General features: G+C 40.6%; 1 protein-coding gene across 3 annotated transcripts in view; it reads left to right on the top strand.

Annotated features, from left to right (window-relative positions):
* EIF2B3 (eukaryotic translation initiation factor 2B subunit gamma) overlaps positions 1-8,544 on the top strand; it is a 144,986-nt gene that overhangs the window by 64,697 nt on the left and 71,745 nt on the right. The gene's annotated exons all lie outside the window — the stretch shown is intronic.

Raw genomic sequence — 8,544 nt, forward strand, 5'->3', positions numbered from 1 at the left:
AGGAAAAATCAAGCTTACCTCCAAGTTCTTCACAACCTTAAATACCAGAGGAACCATATGTAGAGTTCTCAGAGGAAGACGGTGGAACTCAAGAATATTATAAACAATAAAGATATCATTTAAATATAAAGGTGGGGGCCAGGGTGGCTCCATTGGTTGAATGTCTGACTCTTGGTTTCAGCTCAGGTCATGATATCAGGGTCATGAGATCGAGCCCTACATTAGTCTCCACACTCAGCATGGAATTTGCTTGAGATGCTTTCCTTCTCCCTCCCTCCCCACTGATGCACACGTGCTCACCCTCACTTTCTCCCTCTCTCTCAAATATATAAATAAGTGAAATCTTTTTAAAAAAATAAATATAAAGGCAACATTCTCGAAGATGAAAGGACTCACAGATATGACACCTATGAGCCCTTCTTGGGAGGCAGGGAAAGACTTTTTGACAGCTCGCTGTCATGTCATGAGAACATTCAGGCAAGTTATGGAGAAACCCATGTGGTGAGGAACAGAGGTCTGCCAGCAGCCACATTAGTGAGCCTGGAAGCAGATATCCTGAGACTTGTCAACAGCCATGTTGAAAGCAGATTCTCCTCCAGTCAGTCTTGAGATGACTGCAGCCCTTGGCCAGCAACCTCATGAGAGAACCTGAGTCAGAACCATGAAACCACTCCCCGATTCCAAAAACTGAGATAATAGTTTGTTATTTTAAGCCTCTGAGTTTGAGGTAATTTGTTATATAACTATAGATGACCAATAAAATTCTGAATCTCTAGGCTCTGGATCAAGATTTTTTTCAGAAACAAAGAAATTGAAAGACGTCTTGGAGGGGAAAAAATGATGTGCTTATATAGCACAGTTCCTTTCCTTTCAGCCTCAGTTTGCTCCCCATGTATCTTGGAAGTAGGGAAAGTCATATGGCTATGTATGTGGGATGCATCCTGTCTTAGCTGGATGCCTTTGCTAAAATCTTGGACAAACCGTCAGCTCTGTCCAAAACATTAAGGAATGGGCAGTCATCCTATGGTCTTACTAAACTTGAAGGGTTTTTGTTGTTTAAACATTGGCAACAAACAATCTCATAATTTTTCTTTCTTATGTTTCTAGGGAGAGAGGCCTGGGTTAGAATGAATTCTTAAAAGGAACTTCCTCTTGACCTACAGTATTTGTTGTTGTAGTGCCGTATGATAGGCACGGGGGGAAGATGCCTAGGGACCCCTTCAAAGAAGGACTTGCTGCTCATCTATAAGGAGTGTAGTTAGCAGACAGCCTGTAGTTGTCACCTTCAGGATCTACCTCATCTGTAAAGAGCCACATTGCCTGAGGTCATACATCCCAAGACTAAATGAGGGATGGGTATAAAGGCTCGGTCCCTTTGATAGGCAGTACTTGCCCCAGAGCTCCTGGCTGGGTTGGCCAGGGCTTTGTAGAACCTGCATCTCAGTTTAGTTTTTCCTCTGCCCAGTCTTGCTTTCTCCTCTTCCTTTCACAGGTATTAATCTCTAATAAACGTCTTGCACCCCAAATACTTTCTCAGCTCACTTGAGAATCCAGCCTTCAACACACTATAGTCGTTTTCCCCATGGTTTGCTACCACCTGGCAAAGCAAATTTTCTCTCTCAGGATGATCATTTTTTGCAACTGTAAAACTAAACTGCCTGGATCATTAAATTGTTTTCTTTCTCAGGAAGCATACCTGATACATTGGCTTCTGCCTGTATAAAAACTATGATAAATGTTATGTAATAACACGTGTGCCTCTTATAACTCCTGACTAAGCATCTACCAAAAAATATATATATTTTGTTCAGAGTCTTTCCAGCTTCACTACTGTTGATTTCTTGTCTGCTCTTCCCACAAAACCAATAGTTCTCAACCCTAGGGAGCATTTTTTAAAATGCTGATGGCTAGGGCAGCCCGGGTGGCTCAGCGGTTTAGCACCTGCCTTCAGCCCAAGGTGTGATCCTGGAGTCCCGGGATCGAGTCCCACATCAGGCTTCCTGCGAGGGGCCTGCTTTTCACTCTGCCTGTGTCTCTGCCTATCTCTCTCTCTCTCTCTCTCTCTCTGTGTGTGTGTGTGTGTGTGTGTCTCATGAATAAATAAATAAAATCTAAAAAATAAATAAATAAATAAAATAAAATAAAATAATAAAATAAAATAAAATGCTGATGGCTGAGCCCCATCCCTAAGAGATTCTTATTTAATTGGTCTGGCATAGGGCAACCCGGGTGGCTCAGCGGTTTAGCACCGCCTCAGCCCAGGGTGTGATCCTGGAGAAACGGGATTGAGTCCCATGTCGGGCTCCCTGCATGGAGCCTGCTTCTCCCTCTGCCTGTGTCTCTGCCTCTCTCTCTCTCTGTCTCTCTCATGAATAAATAAATAAAATCTTTAAAAAAAAAAAAAAGCAAAAATCTTATTTAAAAAAATTGGTCTGGCATAGAATGGGCATTTTTAAAAAGCTTCTTGGAGGATGGTAATGTACCAAGGTTGAAAACCCACTCCTATTCAGCTTACCAGAGTTTGTGGCCTAATAGTGCTGCTCTCCTATCTAAAAATATTTGGTAAAGGGATAGTCATTTGGTCTATCAGAATCTAAAAGAATTTTCCAGCACCACAGGAGTAAATGGAAGCATAATGAAAATGGATCAAACACCTGAAACTGCTGCGTGGAGCCCTGATCCTCATTCTTCAGGGGCTGTGGACCACGTCCATAGCACAAAGAGAGGGCTCCAGCTAGTGTAGGCAACATCTGTCCAACACTGTAGACATGTTTGCAGAACCAAATAAACCCTAGAGTATTCAAATGGCAACCCACTAGATTTGTGGTATTGCACTCAGACCCAGTGATATGGCTGGCATTTGAGCACTCAGGGCTAGATGACTCTGGAGAATTAAATGACACATCAGTTAGAAAGTACTTAGTCAGTGGGGCACCTGGGTGATGCCATTGGTCAAGTGTCTGCCTTCGGCTCAGGTTATGTCAAATGAATATATACTGTCATTTATCTAAATATAACCAGTGTTGGGCATTTAGATTGTTTCTATACCTAAGAACTTGATTTTTTTTAAAGTTAAGTTCATTGAGGTGTCATTTATATGCAGTAAAATTTACTCTTTCTAGTATACAGCTCTATGTATTTGAGTAAAATAGGTGCAAAACCCATGTGTCTATGGTTCCTGGGATGGCATCCTCGTGCTGGCTCACATTCAACCTTTCGAAATTTGTTAAGAATTTTAACTGAGGGGCTCTGGGTGGCTTAGTCACTTAAGTGTTGGCTCAGGTCATGATCCCAAGTCCCGGGACAGAGCCTCCACATTGGGCTCTCTGCTCAGTGGGGAGCCTGTTTCTCTGTCTTTCTCTCCCTCTCCCCTCTGCTTTTGTGCTCTCTCACTTTTTTTTCTCTCTCTCTGTCAAATAAACAACAAAATAAAATCTTTTTTTAGAAAAAAAAAAGGAATTTTAACTGAATCCTTCTTACCCATTTACATGGCAGCCCTTATCCTTCCCTGCTGTACCATAAGCAAGCTGGTATTGATGTTTCATCTCTCCTTGGAGGCTCTTTTTTTTTTTTTTTTTAAGATTTTATTTTATTTATTCATGAGAGAGAGAGAGGCAGAGACACAGGCAGAGGGAGAAGCAGGCTCCTTGCAGGGAGCCCGACGTGGGACTCGATCCCGGGACTCCAGGATCACACCCTGGGCCAAAGGCAGGCGCCAAACTACTGAGCCACCCAGGGATCCCCCATAGCTCTTATCTTTCTGTAGAGTTTTGGCTGCTTAGTTGCCCTATGATGAGTTCAAGAAAAGCTATGATTTTGTAAATTCAATTTTTTTTCTTGTTATTTGGATGAAAGCAACTCTTTTAGCTTTAAAAATCTTAGGTGGAAGATGGAAATCCTAGCACTTGATTTTCCCTTTTAAGAATTTATTTTTTATTTTTATTTATTTTTTTTTATTTTTTATTTTTATTGAATAAATTTGACATACAGCATCGTATAAGCTTAAGGTGTGATTTTTCTTTTTTTCTTCTTTTTTAATTTTTAATTTTTTTTTAGAAAGGGAGGGGCAAAAGGAGAGAGAAAGAGAATCTTAAGCCGGCTCCGTGTCCAGCACGGAGCCCAAGGTGGGGCTGGATCTCACGACTCTGAGATCATTACCTGAGCAGAAATCAGGAGTTGAAGACTTAACTGAGGGATGCCTGGGTGGCTCAGCGGTTGAGTGTCTGTCTTCGGCCTGGGGCGTGATCCCAGAATCCAGGATCGAGTTCCGCATTGCTTGGAGCCTGCCTCTGCTCCCTCTGCCTGTGTCTCTGCCTCTCTCTCTCTGTATCTCTCATGAATAAATAAATAAATGTTCAAAACAAAACAAAAAAAAGAAGAAGACTTAACTGACTGAGCTACCCAGATGCCCCAGTTTTTTTAAAATATAACAGCTTTGTTGAGCTATAAATATACAACATACAATTCACCCATTTAAAGTGACAATTCAGTGGTTTTTAATATATTCACAGAGTTGTACAACAATCACCACAATCAATTCTTACAGCATTTTTACTACCCCAGTAGGAAACTCAGTACCCATTAAATCACTCCCTATTTTTCTCCAATCCTCCCCTCCCACTCTAGGCAACCAAAACTGATCTACTTTGTATCTATATATATATATTTGCCTATTCTGGACATTTCATGTAAATATAACCATTATACTACCAGGCCTTTTGTGGCTGGTTTCATTCACTTAGCATAATGTTCCCAAGGTTTGTTTGTATTGTAACTTATGTCAGTACTTCATTTCTTTTTAAAGTTGAATAATATTCTGTTGTATGGAAATATATCACATTCTCGGTATCCACTATTTATCAGTAGGTGTTGGCACTGCACTTGATTTTTAAAACCTCTTTTTTTGCACCAATGAATTATTTAGGTTTCATTATTCAGAATTTTAAAGGATCCCCAATGAATATAAAATATACTTATTTTCAGAGCACTTGAGTGGCTCAGTCAGTTAAGCATCTGCCTTCAGCTCAGGTCATGATCGCAAAGTCCTGGAATCGAGCCCTGCATCAGGCTCCCTGCTCAGTGAGGATCCTGTTTCTCCCTCTCCTGTTCCCTCTCCTCTCTTGCTTGGCGCCCTCTCTCTCTCTCTCTCTCTCTCTGTCAAATAAATTTTAAAAACGAATTTTAAAAAGGTGGGGGTGGGAGTAGGGTGGCACTTGGGTGGCTCAGTCGGTTAAGCTAAGCATCTTCCATCAGCTCAGGTCATGATCCCAAGGTCCTGAGATCGAGCCCAGCATTAGGCTCCCTGCTCAGGGAGTCTGCTTCTCTCCCACTCTCTCTGTCCCTGCCCCCACTCATGTATGCACCCACTCTCAAATTAGATAGATCAGATCAATCAATCGATCGATCTTTTTTTAAAAAAAGGAGAAACATAGGCACCCATCATTTACTTGTTGAATTGAATTAGAAAAAACTATATAAATATTTTAGGCTATTCAACTTTTAAAAAGTAGAGTTGTGGGCAGCACGGTGGCTCAGCGGTTTAGGGCCACCTTCAGCCCAGGGCATGATCCTGGAGACCCGGGATAGAGTCCCAGGCTCCCTGCATGGAGCCTGCTTCTCCCTCTGCCTGTGTCTCCACCTCTCTCTCTGTGTGTGTGTGTGTGTGTGTCTCTCATGAATAAATAAAATAAATAAAAAATCTTTAAAAAAAAGAAAAGTATAGTTGTCACAAGTGAGAAAGTTGGTTTGTTACCAAATTTGGATAGATGGTTGGTTTAGGAGGTAGTGATAAATCAATGGCATCATTTAATTTCACATTGTCTTATAATGTTGTTGCTTGAGTTTGGTGCTGCAAGCAAGCTCTGATTTCTCTAGAGAAGTGTTCATAAATTCAAATTGTATTTGTTTTCCTGATAAACTCTGAAAAAGATACTGAGTTCTTGATATATCTGGTGTCAGAGAACTTGTGAGGTCAACTGCTATTTTGTATCAAAAGAGCATTCTCTATTTTTTTGTGCTCTTTCCTAAGTATAAAGTCAAGCCTCAGGGAGGCTTGGTGATCATGGCCATCAGAGAGAGCCTGCTTTTCCTAGGACATGAGGAAAGAATGATGGTAGTGGTGGTGGTGATAATGATGATAATTGCTATCATTTTTCAGATTTTTTTCAGGCATTGTGTTAAAGGCTTTAAGTAATTCTTACAATAACCCTATGAATAGATACTATTATATGCCATTTTACAGATGAGGAAATTGAATCAAAATTCACACTTGATCTTACCCAAAAGGCCGAAAAGCGATTGAATCAAGATTCAGTTAGAAATAAGAAATCACAGTAAATGTTGAACAAATTAGTGGGAAATTACATAGTGACCAGGTGTGAGGGTCTGTAATCTAGAGTTTTGGCACTTTGTGATGAATGTTGAGATATAAAACAAAGATTGGCAGGCTTTTTCCATAAGAGCAAATAGTAAATATTTTAGGCTTTGCAGGCCATATGGTGTTACATTTATTCTACTCTGCTGTTTTAGCACAAAAGCATCCTAAGATATGTAACAAATGAGCGTGGCTGTGTTCCAATAAAACTATCTACAAAAACAGACATCAGGGCCATCCAACTGGCAAGCTATAGTTTGCCAGCTCCACTGGAGGTTTTGGGTTTGTTGTTGTTGTTGTTTTTCCTATATAATGAATAGCTATGATGGTACCGCGTTAACACAATTTATTTCTTAGTCAGGATATAGCTGACTACATCTGGAATCCTTTCTATTAAAAACAAGGGGTTTGTTATGGATTTTTTTTTCTTTTTTCTAAGTTCATTTGTCAAAATCAAATTTTAGGAAACAGAGGGGAGTTCTTTGTATTTTTGAAAAGCTCACCATAAGATACAATTAAATAATATCTCTTAATACATTGAAAATATGATCTTAGTTATAAGATCATATCATAGACTGCCACAGCTAGAATGTCATTTAGTCCAGTCACCTATATTTCAGATAATGATGCTGAAAGCCAGAGGAAGAAGGATTTGTTTCATATCTTTTATCTCTAATTAGAGACAGAGCTGGGCCTTTTCCATTATTTCAACCTTTCTATTTTTCAGGAACACATTATTCAACTGATAAATGCTTATCAAGTTTCTTCCTCTGGTCCAACCACTGTTTTGGTATTAAAGGGGATCCTTGAAGCAGGAGACAATCTCAAAGAATTTGTTCACCTTGGTGCAAGATAAGATTATGCATATAAAAGAAACAAACAGGGGAGCCTGGGTGGCTCAGTCGGTTGAGGATTTGGTTCTTGGTTTTGGCTCAGGTGAATCTTTGTTTTAAAAAAAAAAAAGGTTAACAAGGGGACGCCTGGGTGGCTCAGCAGTTGAGCCTCTGCTTTTGGCTTGGGGCATGAACCGAGAGTCCCAGGATCAAGTCCTGCATCCAGTGTCGGGCTCCCTGCATGGAGCCTGCTTCTCCCCCTGCCTGTGTCTCTGCCTCTCTCTCTGTCTGTGTCTCTCATGATTAAATAAATAAAATCTTTAAAAAAAAAAAAAAAAAAAAGGTTAACAGGGATGCCTGGGTGGCTCAGCCATTGAGCGTCTGCCTTTGGCTCAGGGTGTGATCCTGGGGTCCGGGATCAAGTCCCACATCAAGCTCCTTGCGGGGAGCCTGCTTCTCTTTCTCTCTCTCTCTCTCTCTCTCTCTCTCTCCCTTTCTCGAATAAATAAAATCTTTAAAAAAGAAATTTAAAAAGGTTAACAAACAACAGCAAACAATATCAGATACTGAATAATTATGGTCAGGAGTCTCTAGGGGCTCAGGTGGTCAGGAAAATGTAAGGGAATAATTTAGACTTGAAAGATGGATATATATAGATCAAGTATGGAAAGATACATAGGAAACTGGATCCTGTGTGGGGAGAATCCCATGAGCAAATGTGTGGAGACACGGTATGCAAGATTTGTTTAAGGACAGTCTGGCCCAAAAAAACAAAAAACAAAAAAAACAAAAAAAAAGGACAGTCTGGCCCAAATTGAGGGTACCCATTGGGGAATACTAGGAGATAAGGCTGGGAAGTTAAGTTGGTACAATAACAGAGGGCCTTGAACACTGGGGAATTATTAAAAATTTTTTGAGAAGGGAAATGATTCAAATTCAGAATTCTAGAAAGATAATCTGACAGCAGTGTGCAGGATAGATTTGGGGATCCCTGGGTGGCGCAGCGGTTTGGCGCCTGCCTTTGGCCCAGGGCGCGATCCTGGAGACCTGGGATCGAATCCCACGTCAGGCTCCCTGCATGGAGCCTGCTTCTCCCTCTGCCTGTGTCTCTGCCTCTCTGTCTCTCTCTGTGTGACTATCATGAATAAATAAATAAAATATTTTAGAGTATAAAACCTAAAAAGTATCACAGTGTTGCATTGCTAAATTCGCAAGACTCCAAAGAGTGAAAGGATTGTATCTTTTGGAATGCAGAAAGAACTAACTGTGATTATCTATTATTATGTGAAACAAGGGACCGGCTCATTTATGCATCCATCAAGCACTAATGTTTATGCT

This window comes from Canis lupus, chromosome 13 (assembly GCF_048164855.1).
Source record: "Canis lupus baileyi chromosome 13, mCanLup2.hap1, whole genome shotgun sequence".
NCBI lineage: Eukaryota > Metazoa > Chordata > Mammalia > Carnivora > Canidae > Canis > Canis lupus.